The sequence below is a fragment of the Rhinichthys klamathensis genome, unplaced genomic scaffold (genome assembly GCF_029890125.1).
Source record: "Rhinichthys klamathensis goyatoka isolate OS25496 unplaced genomic scaffold, OSU_Roscu_1.1 h1tg000021l_1, whole genome shotgun sequence".
Taxonomy (NCBI): Eukaryota; Metazoa; Chordata; class Actinopteri; order Cypriniformes; family Leuciscidae; genus Rhinichthys; species Rhinichthys klamathensis.
The window spans coordinates 3171131-3187736 of NW_026606572.1; the positions used below are offsets into that span (position 1 = coordinate 3171131).

At 38.3% G+C, this 16606-nt stretch overlaps 1 long non-coding RNA gene across 1 annotated transcript in view; it reads left to right on the forward strand.

Moving 5' to 3' along the window:
- The first annotated feature begins 1866 nt into the window (after positions 1-1866).
- Positions 1867-16606, forward strand: part of LOC130076601 (uncharacterized) — a 32683-nt gene continuing 17943 nt past the window's right edge. Inside the window, exons 1-2 of the long non-coding RNA XR_008805669.1 lie at positions 1867-2057; positions 4575-4688. This is a non-coding gene — a long non-coding RNA (uncharacterized LOC130076601). The remainder of the gene's footprint in view (positions 2058-4574; positions 4689-16606) is intronic.

The following is a 16606-nucleotide window of genomic DNA, read 5'->3' on the forward strand; positions in this document are numbered from 1 at the left end:
GAGCACAGAGAAACGGTTTAATCTAAAGGTCAGGAATTGTACAACACATTGACAGCTGGCTCTTGAAAGCTAGAGTTTTTTTGACACTGTTCAACTGAGAACAACAAGGAAAAGTCGTTATATTTTCCATGGGAACATCATGTATTTGAGAGCTGGATTCATTAATAAGAGTGTCCAAAAAATAAAGAGCAAATGGCAAGTTCTTAGAAACACTTTGTGTTGACAAGTGCAGTCAGATTAAATTGTGTTCACCAGATTTCACCAACAAGGCCAGGCCGAACAGATAGGGGTGTAACTGTACACTCATGTCACGATTCTGTTTGATACATGATACTGATCTCACAATATTTAGGATACTTCGAGCAAAGTCAAAATAGAGTTGAGATGTTTTAATTATTAAAAAAATTAGTAATAATTAACATATGGTAAATAGTTAACAAAAAGTACTGTTCATTAAAAGGCTTAACTTGGTGTTACATCAGAAATGGGCTTGAAAAGGCTTGGACGAGGTCCTTCTCCTCATGCACAGGGCTATGGTGACACCAGAATAGAAATATTCATGATTCTGCTAAAAATGCAGAACTATGTTAGACACATATTGCACTCTGTTTCTGACTAGATGCATTAAAAAAAAGGTCTTAAATATTGCATTTTATTTGCAATTTGTTAATAATAATTAATAAACATGAATGCTCAAATGTGTAAGCTTCTGGGTTTACCATATTTGATGCACCATTACCATGTTTAATGCTAAAACAAATCAGTCAAAAACATTAATTTTGTGTGAATTACATATAATATATATTGTCACTATCCACAATACATCTTGTGGCATTTTTGTTTTACAATATATTGTTACACGACTTGTGATTGATTGTCTATCAATTAAAAAGTCTTTGTCAATGCACATCCAAGCTGACCGTGAAATTTTGATAAAAGAACTGTGGCTCTTCATTAGACGACACGTTATTTAGGACTGTTCCGTTTGACCATTGATATTAGAACAGTTGTTATCAAATAAGTTTTGTTCATATATATAGTTTATCTTTTTTTATCTGATGCAAAATTTTGCACCAGTAGAAGTTAAAACATCCCTTGTACACAGCATAATACGAGATAGAGAGAGAGAGAGAGAGAGAGAGAGAGAGAGAGAGAGAGAGAGAGAGAGAGAGAGAGAGAGAGAGAGAGAGAGAGAGAGAGAGAGAGAGAGATGCTGTATCACTGAACCACTCGCTCGCTCGTTTTTGAAATTACCCATTTTATCCGTTCATCTGTGAGGTTACTTTACTCATTCAACCTACATGTTAGAGGATAAATGTTTGCAGAATTTCTAGTATTATTAAGGCAGAACTTGCAGCAATGATTCAAATTATGCACAACACCCACGCTGGCCCTGATTCAGGCCCTGAAAGTCATAAAATTCTTAAGCCATAATTCTAGTTCTGTGTGTTTTTGCCCTTGCCTTAGGAGTCCATAAACAAAAAGTCGCCCAAAGTTAAACGTGTTTTGTTAGGAACGCCACCCGCTGAGAAAAACACCCCATGGTCCTGTCTCATCATTTTGGCATTTATATGACACTAAAGAGGCGTTCAGGACCACATCAGACATTCGTGGTGAAAATTGTTCACCGTTTCCGTCAGGAGTCATTTCCTCAATTCCTTTCTGTTTTGCTTGTGACAGTCATAAATTCTCAGGCAAGGCCATCCATCATTCTTCTCAGCAGCATGTTGATGGGACCTGTCGTGGATGGGCTGTTTTGCGAACTGTCTATATTTAACCAGCATGAGGTAAATATTTAGCGAGTTGCGTGACAGTATGCCCTGGAAAGCAGCGCAGTCGCTATGAGTGAAAGACAAGACATGGGAGCTGTCGGGACAAATGGCCGAACAGAACTCGTGGTGGAGCACGAACTATGAGACATTGAGCTTTACACGGCACTTCCCGAGGGTCAGGCTATGAAGACAAACACCCCAGCAGGAGGAAATCCTACCTTGTCACCCACCACAGCATGGCTCAGGATTGTTATGCTAGAGTCATTTAAAACTCACAAAGAAAAGGTGTTGAGCTCTGCCACAGCATTGATGTTCAATGGAAGCTTTTCAAATGGCAAACTTTTTATAATATGAAACTAAGGATGTTTTGGGTACAGACCTACATCTGTATGATGCCAGAGTTTGGTTCGTTTGGCTAGTGTGAAGCATAGGCATGGGATACAGCACTTTTCACTTTTCATTGAATATATTAATAAGATAAATAATTGAATTGACATCTTTCAGCTTTATTCAAATATTATTACAAATGTGCTAAATATTTTGAAAGCATATTGTGTAGTTGTGCTTGGAGTCTGGATTTATTTGTGATAACGCAATAAAAGCATGCCACACTGTGCAGACAATTTTTTTTTGGCCAGGCTGTGATACAAAGAAATTATGAGCACATGCAAAACCAAGAGAAAACCACTGAAATCTTAAGTTATTTTTTTATCATGCTGTAGTCAATGTTCTTTTTCCTGTGAGCTTTTTGTTTTTTCTCATCCATTCTTTGTGCATAGTAAAACAAATCATCTAGCTGCAGTTTTTTTTTTTTTTTTGCCATATAATTTTGTCATAAAATCCTTAACCAAGTTTTGGGTTTTGTTCTTCCCACATATTTGAAATACCATGGTATAATCAAACTCTGTAGCAGGGTCATTAAAAACAAATATCCTCTCTGGACATCACTGTTGCCCACTACTATATTCCATCAGGCAAATGTATGCATGTGTAAGTGCAAATGATCAAATTCACTGACAGCTTTAAAGAGATGTGAACTTGTCCTGTAGCATTGTTTCCATGACAACCAAGTTACTGATCTCACTGCAACACAGGCAACAGTCAGAGGTCACAATGAACTCAAAGCAGCAAAAATCTCTGCATATATTTTACTGTTACCTCAAACCATGTACATTGTCGTGTGGTAGCTAAATGATGTATTACATTTGATTCATTTGTTGCACATCTTAAACTTAATCTGTTTTAATCTTTTGGTGATTACTTTAGAAAGCCAGGCACCTTGAGATTGCTTAATCGTACGTTATATGTAAATACATTACTCCCGGTTTCACAAGGCTTAAATCTAGTCCTAGACTAAAATGCATGATTGAGCTGTTTTAACTGAAGGCAACTTGCACTTACACATCTTAAAATATTTTGTCTCAAGATGCAAATCAATGACTTTTTCACGTTTATAAAAGCTAATTAAATGTCCTAATTGAGCTAAGGCCTAATCCTGGCTTAATCTAAGCCCTGTCAGTGAAACCAGGCCATAATCTTTTGTTTTTACAAATATAGCAAAGTCGCATAACATGAATAAAAAAAAATTCACTCATTTTCATATGAATAAAACATTTTCACACATCTGCATCTGTCTAGATAATAAGAATATAATGTATGTTATCACAAGGTTGCAGAAGCCCTTTTAATTATAGTGATTTACTTAACACCTGCAAATTACATTGACTACAGAAATGACTAGAAATAAATAAGAGTAAAAGCCACAAGCGATGTGCTCACACCTCTCAGGAGGAGGCAATTCTGTGTGTCATATTAACACAGTTCAGGTTATTCTTATCTACCTTGGTATAAAATCTAAGAATACTGCAGTTAAACTTACAGTTGGAAAGGCTTGTCTCTTTAAATCACATATGCAGTGTACTGGCAGTCGTCTTGTTTTGATGATCTTTCTTTGATGAGCATTTTTTTTCTCCACTAACACTTAAACTGTAATTTGTAAATCAGAATGTGTAGTATGATATGGCTATTTATAATTGAGAATAATCCACTAAAATGGCAGTTTACAAACTGTGGGCCACACAATAGAAACAAGTGTTTAGCACAGAAAACAGTGTGAAAATTGTTTAAAAAAAAAATGTTTTCCCAGATTCTCAAATTCAATTTCAAATGGGCATAACCTGCACTTGCTGTGTATCTCAAACAATGCAGCACAAGTGTGTCACAGATCACAGCAGTGTTTTCTGTAACGCTTTCCAGTGGCGGCCCTACACGCTTAGACAAACAGCATCGATACAAACAAATTACTCTCGGTTCTTTAAAATAATCATTCGAAAAGAATCAAACTCAGTCTGATGAATCTTTCACTGAATGAACTCGAAATGAACTGTACCCATCAGAGTGGCCTACCAGATGGAACAATATGCCAAAAATATGAAAGTAAAATATGCCAAGTTCAGTAAAAGACAACACATTTAGGCCTATTTATTGTGCTTTTCCCACAGTAAAAACAAAAAAATTGGTGGGTCTCAAGATTGGTTATTCCTCAGGTGGATCGTAGAATGAAAAAAAAAAATGTTTTAAAGTCCTGTTCTGTACTGTCAATGTCAGGACTCTGAACAGGGTCTTAGTTACAAAAAAAAAAAAGTTGGCCAATGGACAGAAAATCTGGTCTTATGCAGAAAATTCTGACCTCTAAACTTTCTTTCTAGCACTTTTTACACACTTTTTTCTCATTGTCAAACATTTGTTTTGTGTTCATCCTGTCAATTATTTTCTCTTCCACTGCTTCCCTTGTCTCCTTAGAGAAAATACCCCTGCTGTAGATAGCACAGAAGAGAGCTGTCTCCATTCATCTCCATCAACGGTTACAGTGATAATGGACTCTCAGAGAACAAGATAGCTTCATTCCATGGGCAGGTATTGGAAATCACTCAAATAGACAAACTAGCAAAGAGGGGTTGCATCTGTATAACCAAGGAGGATTAAATTCTTTAACAACAAGGTATCATCAACATCCCAGTCTTTAATAATGATACAAGCATATTACAGTGCTCTACAGATACATAAAAACCATAGGCTCCTCGTGGATAGAGGATTAGAGCCATTTAGGACATGATCACTGGCACAAAACTTAGTCGTACATAAGAGACAGATACTTTACAATCTGCAAAAGTTATTTCCCTTCCAAATACTGCTATGTCTAGCGGTACGATAAAGGGCGATGCTTCAGCAGTCTTTTAAATGACCCACAGGCATGGCAAAGTGGAGGCAAAAATGTATTATGGGCCTTGACAACAATCCAGTAGGCCTAATGGAGCATACACTGCTTTCCGCCAACAAATATATTCTATGCTAAGTGTATTTCTACTTGCCCTAACATATAGAGGAAAACAAAAGAGAAAGAGGACAGGTTTAAAACAAAACAACAACAACAAAAAAAGTTCTTATTCAGTCAGACACAAGGGCAACATTTAACTTTGTAACCTCATTCATCTTGTGAATTGTTTGAGGTTCAGCACTGCATAAAGACTAAGAGGGGGTGATTCACTGGTTTAACACTTGGAAGGTAATAAGACTAAAGCTACACTAATCAGACTCTCTACACACACACACACACACACCTAAATAGGGACATATACACTCACCGGCCACTTTATTAGGTACCCCATGCTAGTAACGGGTTGGACCCCCTTTTGCCTTCAGAACTGCCTCAATTCTTCGTGGCATAGATTCAACAAGGTGCTGGAAGCATTCCTCAGGGAGTTTGGTCCATATTGACATGATGGCATCACACAGTTGCCGCAGATTTGTCGGCTGCACATCCATGATGCGAATCTCCCGTTCCACCACATCCCAAAGATGCTCTATTGGGTTGAGATCTGGTGACTGTGGAGGCCATTTTAGTACAGTGAACTCATTGTCATGTTCAAGAAACCAATTTGAAATGATTAGAGCTTTGTGACATGGTGGAAGTAGCCATCAGAGGATGGGTACATGGTGGCCATAAAGGGATGGACATGGTCAGAAACAATGCTCAGGTAGGCCGTGGCATTTAAACGATGCCCAATTGGCACTAAGAGGCCTAAAGTGTGCCAGGAAAACATCCCCCACACCATTACACCACCACCACCAGCCTGCACAGTGGTAACAAGGCATGATGGTTCCATGTTCTCATTCTGTTTACGCCAAATTCTGACTCTAACATCTGAATGTCTCAACAGAAATCGAGACTCATCAGACCAGGCAACATTTTTCCAGTCTTCAACTGTTCAATTTTGGTGAGCTCTTGCAAATTGTAGCCTCTTTTTCCTATTTGTAGTGGAGATGAGTGGTACCCGGTGGAGTCTTCTGCTGTTGTAGCCCATCCGCCTCAAGGTTGTGCGTGTTGTGGCTTCACAAATGCTTTGCTGCATACCTCGGTTGTAACGAGTGGTTATTTCAGTCACTGTTGCCCTTCTATCAGCTCGAACCAGTCTGGCCATTCTCCTCTGACCTCTGGCATCAACAAGGCATTTCCGCCCACAGAACTGCCGCTCACTGGATGTTTTTTCTTTTTCGGACCATTCTCTGTAAACCCTAGAGATGGTTGTGCGTGAAAATCCCAGTAGATTAGCAGTTTCTGAAATACTCAGACCAGCCCCTCTGGCACCAACAATCATGCCACGTTCAAAGTCACTCAAATCACCTTTCTTCCCCATACTGATGCTCGGTTTGAACTGCAGGAGATTGTCTTGACCATGTCTACATGCCTAAATGCACTGAGTTGCCGCCATGTGATTGGCTGCTTAGAAATTAAGTGTTAACGAGCAGTTGGACAGGTGTACCTAATAAAGTGGCCGGTGAGTGTAGATGTTTATTGTTCTTTTATATGATATAACTATGCATTAACCCAAACTCTTACACTAACAGAAAACGGTAACGCTTCCTTTTACAGTCCTGTTACCCATGTACTTACTATGTACTTATTATAGTAATTATAATTACTGGGTAATAACTAGGTACTAACCCTGAACCTACCTACCTAAACCTACTCCTAACCCATGTACTTACCTTATATTAGCCAGTACTTTCTAGGTAAGTACACTGTAAGTACACGTAAGTACTGTACTGTAAAAGGAAGCGTTACCCAAAAAACTTTCTGCATTTTTACATTTTTTTAAAGGTGTCATGACATGAGAAATGAGATTTTCCTTGATCTTTTAGCAAGAGGTTTCGTAGCATTAGAACATCTTGGAAGTCTCATGCTTTAAACATCCTCTTCATTTACAAAAAGAGCATTTATGTAACCAAGCTACAAAAACGGTGTAGTTGGATATTGTGGGATTTGTGACGTCACACGGGCAAATACATTTGCATTTGACTGCCTCTAGAGCAGGACATCGACAAATCGTTTTACACCATCACAACATAGGCTCCACCCACTGGCGTTTAGTCGCTTAAAGGGATAGTTCACCCAAAAATGACATTTCTTTCATTAATTATTCATTTTTGGGTGAACTATACCTTTAATAGCTGAGACCGGTTTACACATTGCATTGCTTCAAAAATATAACAGTATACAAATACCCGTTCAGTTTCTGAAATACTTAAAAACAGGAAAAAAGTAAGAGCAAAAGAATGTTCGCTCTGACATGTCTGGTTTAAACATCTGGTTTCTGTCTCTGTACAGACTTAAGAAGGACCCCAGCATCAGGAACAAATGGATGGATGCTTTATTTTTAATGGCGTCCCAGACTGTGTCGGAGGATTATGTTTGTTCTGAGCATTTTACTGCAGATTATCTTGTAAAAATGAGAGTGTAATGGAGAGTTGGCACATCGCAAACAGCAAGTAAACAATCTCTGATGCTTTATCTTTGCTATATGTTTTCAAAACATCGTGGATACTTGGATACTTTTTCCTATGACGTCAGCCAATCATTAAAGTGGCCATTCATTGAAAAGCATTAAAGGTGTCACCCCCTTAAAAAGGATCCTTTTAGACACTTCGGGGTCAGAATGAGAGTTTAAAATAAAACATTTTGTGAATATATTGCTGTTTAAGAATGTCTCCAAAATGGGGTTGTCAAATAAAGCTCTGGGTACAAATTTGGCCCCAAAATATGGTTAAGCAGCTACACACAAACACACAAAATCATACCTTAGAAAAGGTCCCTAAATCTGGACAAGACAAGAGTCTCCTCTTTATCTGGGGTGCGTTTCCCGAAAGCATCGTTAGCCAACTATGGTCGCAAGTTCTGTCGTTATCAGCATAGTTCAACGAGTCGGTGTTTCCCGAAACCATCGTTCCAACGAACATTCGCAAACAGCATCGCAAAGTTGTGTGGTTGGAACGACAGCTCTCGAGCTGTGGTTAGAAGCATAGTTTCTAAATTGCATGACATGTGGACTTAATAAATCCGTATCTTGAGCAGAATAAGCAAGCTGACATTCAGTACAACCTGTGTCTTTTATTTAGAATACATACAAATGTGTTTGACATCTTTGAGTTTGTCAAGATATGTAAAGCACCGTTTTTGAAGACTGCGCATACGTGCGAACGTGCTCTACTATGTAAGAACGAGCCTATGATTAAATCTGTAAATAAAGCGAAATAACTGAGAAAAATTTGAAATATTCCTCAGATGCCATGTCTGTAATTTATATCAATACATCTAGCATTAATTCGATCTCAAACAGTTTAATTAAAATAAGTTATTACTCCACCACGTGCGTGACGTCATAAACCAATGTGGTTGAACACCACTTTGCGACATATGACATATGGTACAAACAGTCGTGACTAGCTAGTTGATTTCTTCAACGTACTATGGTAGTTAAGCAGCGACTTACGTCGTTGTACGGGAAACGCACCCCTGGGCTGATAGGATGTCATAGTGATGTAACTGAGTCATTCAGGAGAATAAGTGATTGTAGAGTTGCAATTGCTGGAGAACTGAACTGATATCTCGGTTTCCTGTAAATCACAGACTAAATCAGCTATGATTTCTATGGAAGCTTGTTTCCGCTACAGAACAAAACATTTTAAAAGATAATTGCGACTTTTTATTTCATAATTGCGTTATATAAACTCGCAATTATGAGTTATAAAGTTAGAATAGCGTGACATGTCGCAATTGCAAGAAATAAAGTCAGAATTGCGAGATATAAACTCACAATTCTGAGAAAAAAGTCAGTCTTTTTTTCCCTCAGAAATGGACTTTATAACATGCAATTGCGACTTTATATCACGCAAAGTCAGAATTGTGAGATCTAAACTGGCAATTGCGAGAAAAAGTGTCAGGATTGTAAGATAAGTCGTCGAAATTATCTTTAAAAATGTTTTATTTTGTGGTGGAGACGAGCTTCCATAGATTTCAAACTGTCAGAAGCACAAAAAAGGACGGTTTTTGGAAAACTAATGTCAGTGCACATGGGCCAAGAGTTTTGCGGTATTGTGTCAGGCCCGTTTCTGCGCGGGTGCTATAGGGTGCTTAGCACCCTCAAACGCAATATATTGGCAAAACAGATTTGGGTTTGCGCTCTTGAGAATGTCAAATGAATCTATTTACAACATGTTTTTGCAGCGGTGAGCAATGTAGCCAATCACAGACATAGTTGTTGATCCCTTGAACGCAATGGCCAATCAGATGTGTTTAAGTTAGTCAGAATCCATTCAAAAAGTCAGAGTTTTTATTCAGTGCTGAGTTATGCAGACTTGCAAAACCTCTCATTAACAAACAAAGTGTAGACACAATGCAAGTAAGAGATTCATTGAGTATTGTTGGCAGCTTCATTTATTATAACGGAACTTTGTGAGATCGCGATGAACTGACAAAGCAACAGCGTTTTTAGTGATTGTAAAGGGAGCGCTCTTGGCTGTGCTTTGAGGCTACAGCCTATATAATCCACTGAATAAAACTATTGTTTTTCATGCTGCTAAGTGGACCGATGGCCAATTGCATGCTGCAAAGTTTTGGACGTGACATAAATGCTGGATTCACTCTGCACGGGACAGAAATATGACATTTTAAAATAGTAACGCATTAAAGCAATGTAAAGGCAGACTAACAGATTAATAGAAAAACATTTGTAGCAAAAAAATTTTTTTAATTCTATTACAATTATTAGTAGAAGTGATGACTTGTAAATAATCTTAAATGTCTCACTTTACAATGGTTGAACCGTTGCTTACCCTACATCTGCACTGGAACCAGGCTTGTATTGTGTTTTTTGTGCTTTTTTAAACTGTATAAATTACCTAAAAATTAAGATAATGACATTTATAAAATTTACAAAAGCCATCAAGACTAGCAACCGTTATCCATAAAACCTGATCCATAAATCGTTAGGTGAAACATATGCTTATATATGTGACTATATTTTTATGTACTAAAGCTTAATTTTATCTGTGTTCACTGAGAAATTATGTGTGTATGACTGTAAGGTGATGTTCTATTATGCCCAAATTACAAACAACGGAGGAGAATAACTGTGCTCGCACAAGAGGACACCTGCTGCTCTGCTTCCCAGAATCCTCAGTGCTGGATTACTTAGGTAGCTCATCTACATATACATCAATAATCCTGTTTCTGCTCCAACATGCACACCACACAGGAACAGGCTCGTATGCAACTAAACTGGAAAACATGCATTCAAGAACACATAATCCTGTCTGATATGTTTTTAACTTGGTGCTGAACGTAGCCAACAAAATAGAAATAAAAATTACGATTTATTAGCACATATAAATGTATTTATATACGTGCAGGATTTCAGAAACCAGCCCTAAAGAAAACAATCCGCCACTGTCCACAGCACAGAAAATACAGCAGAACATGAGATAATGTCACCAGCCACAGGGAGACTGCAGCAAACACAAATGTTGCTCCACTGGCATCCTATATTTCATCTCCCAGGGTTGAAACAGTCACAGAAGTAGTAAAAAAATGTGGAAAAGGGGAGAAAAAGAATACAACACCCTGGAGCTAGTTAGAAAAACACCAATAACTAACATCACAAGTTGAATAATGAAAACCACATTTCTTTGGCCGTTTTTTCTTTTCGCAAGGATAAGGGGGGGGTGGGGGGGGAAATGTTCTTTGGACCCATCCATCGCACTCCTGTCTATGTTTGAGCACTCTTGTGTGCACTTTTATAAAGAGCTCGAGTTTTTTCAGACAGAGTGAGAGGCTGTCAGTATTGCCATAGCCAAAGGATGCACTCTGGAGCGTGACAGGCTGACTAGGTGCTCTGAATTGTTGACAAGGAAAACGTTGTTTGCTTCCGGTGTTGGACAGCATCAAATAAATGGAGGTATTTTGCGGCAGAGTAGCATTTCGAGGCTGTCCGAGTCGGGTGGGTGAATGTGGTCTGACAGAGGGGCACTGAACGTACTACCCTTGGGTGCTGCGTAATGTTCTCTTTTAACATTTTAACTGATACACGCACTAAAGCATCAGGACATCCAGAGGACACCATCTTGTTTCCTCACAGCTACTTTTGATGGCAAGAAACTTGATGGTTACTTAAAGGTGCTCTATGTAGCTTTTCTTCTAAAATGAATCCTTTTTTTATTGCCTGTGTGTGAAGGGGTTGTAATCACACATTACAATGATCCACTTGTCGGGTTTTGCTATTACCTCTGAAGGCCAATATTCATATTTCTATGTGAAGTCTCCGGGTCGGATTTACAGCGAAATCCATCGGATGTGACGTGCATGCGCGCTCCCGAGCCTCTCTCCTTATATACAGTCTATGCGACGGCACTTCAGCTGACGACATAGAGTCTGATAACACCCAAAAACGACCTGCCTCCAGCACAACACACACTCCAACACAAACACCACATAAATATAAAAAAACAAAAAAAAGTTGTATCTGCTGAAGCTCGTCAGGCCAAACGTGATTCTGATCGACTCAGGACGAAAACACGGATCAACATCGGCAGAGCTTTTGAATTATTAGTAAACTCTAATGAAATAGCAAGGTAAACTACATGAGACATGAAATTAATACAAAAGACTGTTCCAGGATAACAAAAAGTAGGTGCTTTAGGATGTAACTTATTTTATCTACTGTCTAACGTTACTCATCCCACTACTATCATATTGTTTATAATAAACTTTTCCAGACACGTTCAGTACAGTAATGTTACTTCCTACTGTCTTACTGTTACACTGACATTGTTCAGTCTAGTTCACCGTTTTCGTTATCATATTATACATTCACCTATGTTGACATTGCTGATTGTGAAAGATACACGAATAGTTAGTGAAATGCCTTATGCTAACACCACATGCCGGCTAAATGCAGTCAATGTAACGTTATCATGGTACGAGCATGGAGCATTAGTTCAACGTCAAGCTGATAAAAGTAGTCTATTATTGTAACGTTGCAGTGGGAGTTTACATGAGTTTCCAGCATGTTGTGTGATGTTTTCGCCGTTGCGTTGAAAGTCTCCGTGTGGCCGGTAGTGAATGCTCGCTCTTGAGATCGAGCACGCACACGCACACAGCACGAGCCCTCTTGTTGCAATCTGAAACATCACCGCTAGAGGCCACTAAAAAATACATAGAGCACCTTTAAAGGGATACTCCACCCAAAAATGAAAATTCTGTCATCATTTACTCACCCTCAAGTTGTTGCAAACCTTTATGAGTTTCTTTCTTCTGCTGAACACAAAGGAAGATATTTTGAAGAACGATTGGAACCAAACAGTTGTTTGGCACCATTGACTTCCATAGTAGAAAAAAAAAATATTATGGAAGTCAATGGTGCCAAACAACTGTTTGGTTCCAATCGTTCTTCAAAATATCTTCTGTTGTGTTCAGCAGAAGAAAGAAAATCATACAGGGTTGCAACAACTTGAGGGTGAGTAAATGATGACAGAATTTTCATTTTTGGGTGGAGTATCCCTTTAAAGGAATATTCCAGGTTCCGTTTTTCTTTAAAAATGTGTCCCATTCATTTATTTATTTGTTTGTTTCAAGACAAACACCCCTCTCCCCCCTCCCCTCTCCTCTCAATAATGTTGAGTATGTTTATACTCAACATTATACTACAAATGCTGATGACTGAGCTTAACTTGTACTGAACCCGGAAGATTAATTTGCTCCTTTTGGATTGTTAAACTTCTATACTTAATAAATAACAGAACACTCCTGAGTCCTGATTTTGACTTATATAACAGAGGATGATGTCAATAATGTGAAGGTCTAATTGCAGAAAAAAAGCAGAAATGAAATAAATTAAACAGAAGCGTGTGTGATCTTTGAAGAGCTCCTTTCATCTACATGCACCCAAATTCGACACACTTCCTTTAATGCAAGTTGATATTCTGCCATCTAGTGGCACAAGCATTATTTGTCATCTAAAATTCCTCCAATACTCTCCCTTAGTCATAAATAAATAAATATCACCGTAGGCGGTCTGGCTTTGAATGTATTGATATTTTAATCCGATTCAATCCCTTAAAACCAAATCTTTCCCTCTGTAAAAAAAAAAAAAAAAACTAACCTCCACTACCATAATGAGAGGATAGTGAGAAAAGTGCTGCTTCCTTAGACCTAAACCATTTGATTGTTGGGGAATAAATAACAAACATTTGGGGACCAACCTTGACTCCCACCCCATCCACAAATTTCCCATCACGTTGCTAAAAATACCATTCTTAACTCGGTGTAATTTCAGTGTCTTATGGGCATCCGTGTTCTGGATAGAGTCCCAAATCACTCTGCTAGTCCAGAGCAGAGAAATGTTAATTCCAAACCTAATGCATGATGGCACTCTCTCCTCTCCATCGAGGTGCGATTTACCCCGTGTAAAAGCATCCTGACAGCCCCCTCCATCATCACACCTCTGTGACCAAATCTATAGGATGCTCAAATCTCCTGGTCCCCGGCTCATTCGCTCTTTCCATCCCTCCATCCGCAGGTAAGGCTGAAGACTGTATCACTCAGTCCTCTGAGAATAACAGCCCTGAGAAACAGAGGTAGTCAAGCCCACTGGGACACGAGTGCGTGGAATACGGGCTCTTGGGTTGTTGGATGCTAGCGTTCATTAATTAGCACAGACTTCAATCATGTAAAATAGTACCTAAGGCTGCTTTTAATTTAGATGAGATCTGCTGCGCAAACACATTCAGGGCAAGTGGCACGTAGTTATTGCAGCTACACTGAAACATTTATTCATTTAGTTAGCAGCCGCTTATATCCAGAGCTATTCATAAAGCAGACGATATGAATGAAAAAGCTAAATAAAGCCCAAAAGTGCTTGGATGCTACTCATAGACTGTGAAGTTCATTTGGAAGCCTATCGAGATGCCTTTTTAAGCCATTAAATCAGCGTGGTTCAATACTGCAGAGCTCTAGAATGCATGAAATCCACCGATTCACGCTTGCCTCTCTAGTAATGCTTGGTATAATACTGCATGGAGAGCACAGACTTAAGTGTCTGAAAGTTTGCCAATTCGAAATGCCATTTGAAAACTTTTTTTGAAACCTTTGGGAGATTTAGATGAGGAAGGGTAAGGCTGCTGATTTCTTTTCAACACTGCACATTTTTTTCATTTTAATTGCATTTTAATTGCATGTGTCATGCAGCTGCTGGTATGGCTAGGGGGCAGCCCTCTCCCCCTCTCCCTTCCCTCTCCCTCTCCCTCTCCCTCTCCCTCTCTTTGAACTAGTGTTTGTGTGTTTGCTGGAGTGCAACAGAGGACTGGGGCCACACACAGTAATGGATTCCCTGCTCGTCCTGTACCATGCAGCCAAAAGTGATTTGTCAGATTGTTGCAGGGGGCAAGAGTTTTTCTGCTCATTTAATCTGTTTCTTGTTGTTTGGTTTGGTAGCTGAAAAAAAAAAAGTTCTTTTAACAAAAAAAAAAAAGAAAGAAAAGAAAAGTTAGCCGCATTACTGACCATGATTTATCACTTTAGATTTTAAATCACTACAAATAAAACTACAATTCATTACTTCTAAACCATCTACTGTAATAATGAAATTTAGCTTTTTATGTTGCTTGTAAAATATAAATAAAAAATATAAATAAAAAAAAGAAAAAGTTGCTTTATGTCTGTGTAATGATATTTACAAAATCTACCAGCAGGGACTAATTAGCAAAACTCAGTCTTGTGTAGCCAGACTTTTAACTAGATTGCATTATCTGAGATATATTAGGCCACAATTGCAGGCCGCCGTTAAAAAAATTATAATGATCATAAATGCAATGATTACACAGTAAAACCACAGAAAAATTAAGAAATGCGTGACACGGTGTTTTAAAAAAATTCACAAACACAAATCACAACCATGGAATATACGGTTTCACTTGTCGATTAGGATAGGACTAATCTTTAATAGAGTCAATAAATTAAATAGTAAAAACATAAGTAACAGCATGCCACTGGGAACCTTATACCCTTTATCTTAAAGGGGTTCTTATACACAACGGTCTTAAACTTTTCACTTCAAAATAAAAATAATATTTGTTACCCTACAAATCTAAAGAAATCAATGTCCATGAATCCCCCATTAGCAAACAGACATGACATAATTGTTCATATCCAACATAAAATAAATTCACAGATCACTATTCAAAACATCTTTAGTCATCTTAGACCATCTTCCCATATACACTGTATGATTTTTGTAATTTAAACAGTATTTTACTGTAATGTACACTAAATAAGTAATAAAACATTTTACAGTATATAAAAGTAATATTTATTTATTTTTTAATGAGGGCACATGCCACATTTTTTGCTGCCTTCATTAAAAGATTTCAGCCAAATTAATACCTTAAATTAAGATTACTCTGGTTCTGTTCTTAGGGGCTTAGATAACTTTATTAACAAAGGAGAACATCTGATCAAGGTAATTACCCAATGTTAATTATGGTTCTTAATCACCCTGCTAATTATGGGCACCCTTGCTGGTTCAATCTAAAAATCAAATTGTGCTGCCTTGAAGGTGTGGCAATTCGTTTGGCGAATCTCCATCTAAAGCAGTTTTCCAGCACACTCAGCAGTTCACCTGCTGAGGAAGAGGGGGATGAGGGGAAATCAAGTACAGAAGGCCTATTTTCATTATCTTGCTACTGTTGGTTCTGCATGTCTAATGTGCATCATTTTACCTTCTGAGGAATCCTGGAGTGTGTTGCCATGGCAACATGCACATGGTATGGGGCGCATGTGGAGGTTCACTAGTTTGCCTTGTATAATAATCCAAACAAGCTGAGCAGTCAACAGTGTGACACTTTCAGTAAATGCAAAAAAAATCTGGAGCAAAAGCTCCTTTGGTACTTTTAAACCGCTTCGCTGCTAAACACGGACGTGGCTGCTAGAAGATATTTTGGGAGTGCATAAAGGAATAGTTCAGCCAAAAAATGAAAATCCTGTCATTTATTCCCCCTGTGTCGTCCCAAACCCGAACGACTTTTTCTTCTGTGGAACACAAAAAGACAAATTTTGAAGTATTGGTTGCTCTTTTTCCTATACAATTATTCCCCATGAGGACTGAGGGCTTCAAACAAGAGGCACCCTAAAGTGGGCCATATGACTAGTTGCAATAGGCCTGTGTGAAGAACAGAATGTAAGTTTAAATCATTATTCACTAATAAAAACTTTACCATCCAATAAGCTGTTAACTGCTGCGACCAGGTCATTGACAGATCAGAAAGATTCAAGAAGGAATCATTCAGAATGCATTTGTGAACTGAATCAAACAAATCTATAAAAGGATCTCATTCAAAATAATGATTCATTCACAATATCACTGTGATTGCATGGAAAAGAATTACTCTTAATTGATTTAAAATACACACTACTATTCAAATGTTTGGGGTCACTACAACTTTTT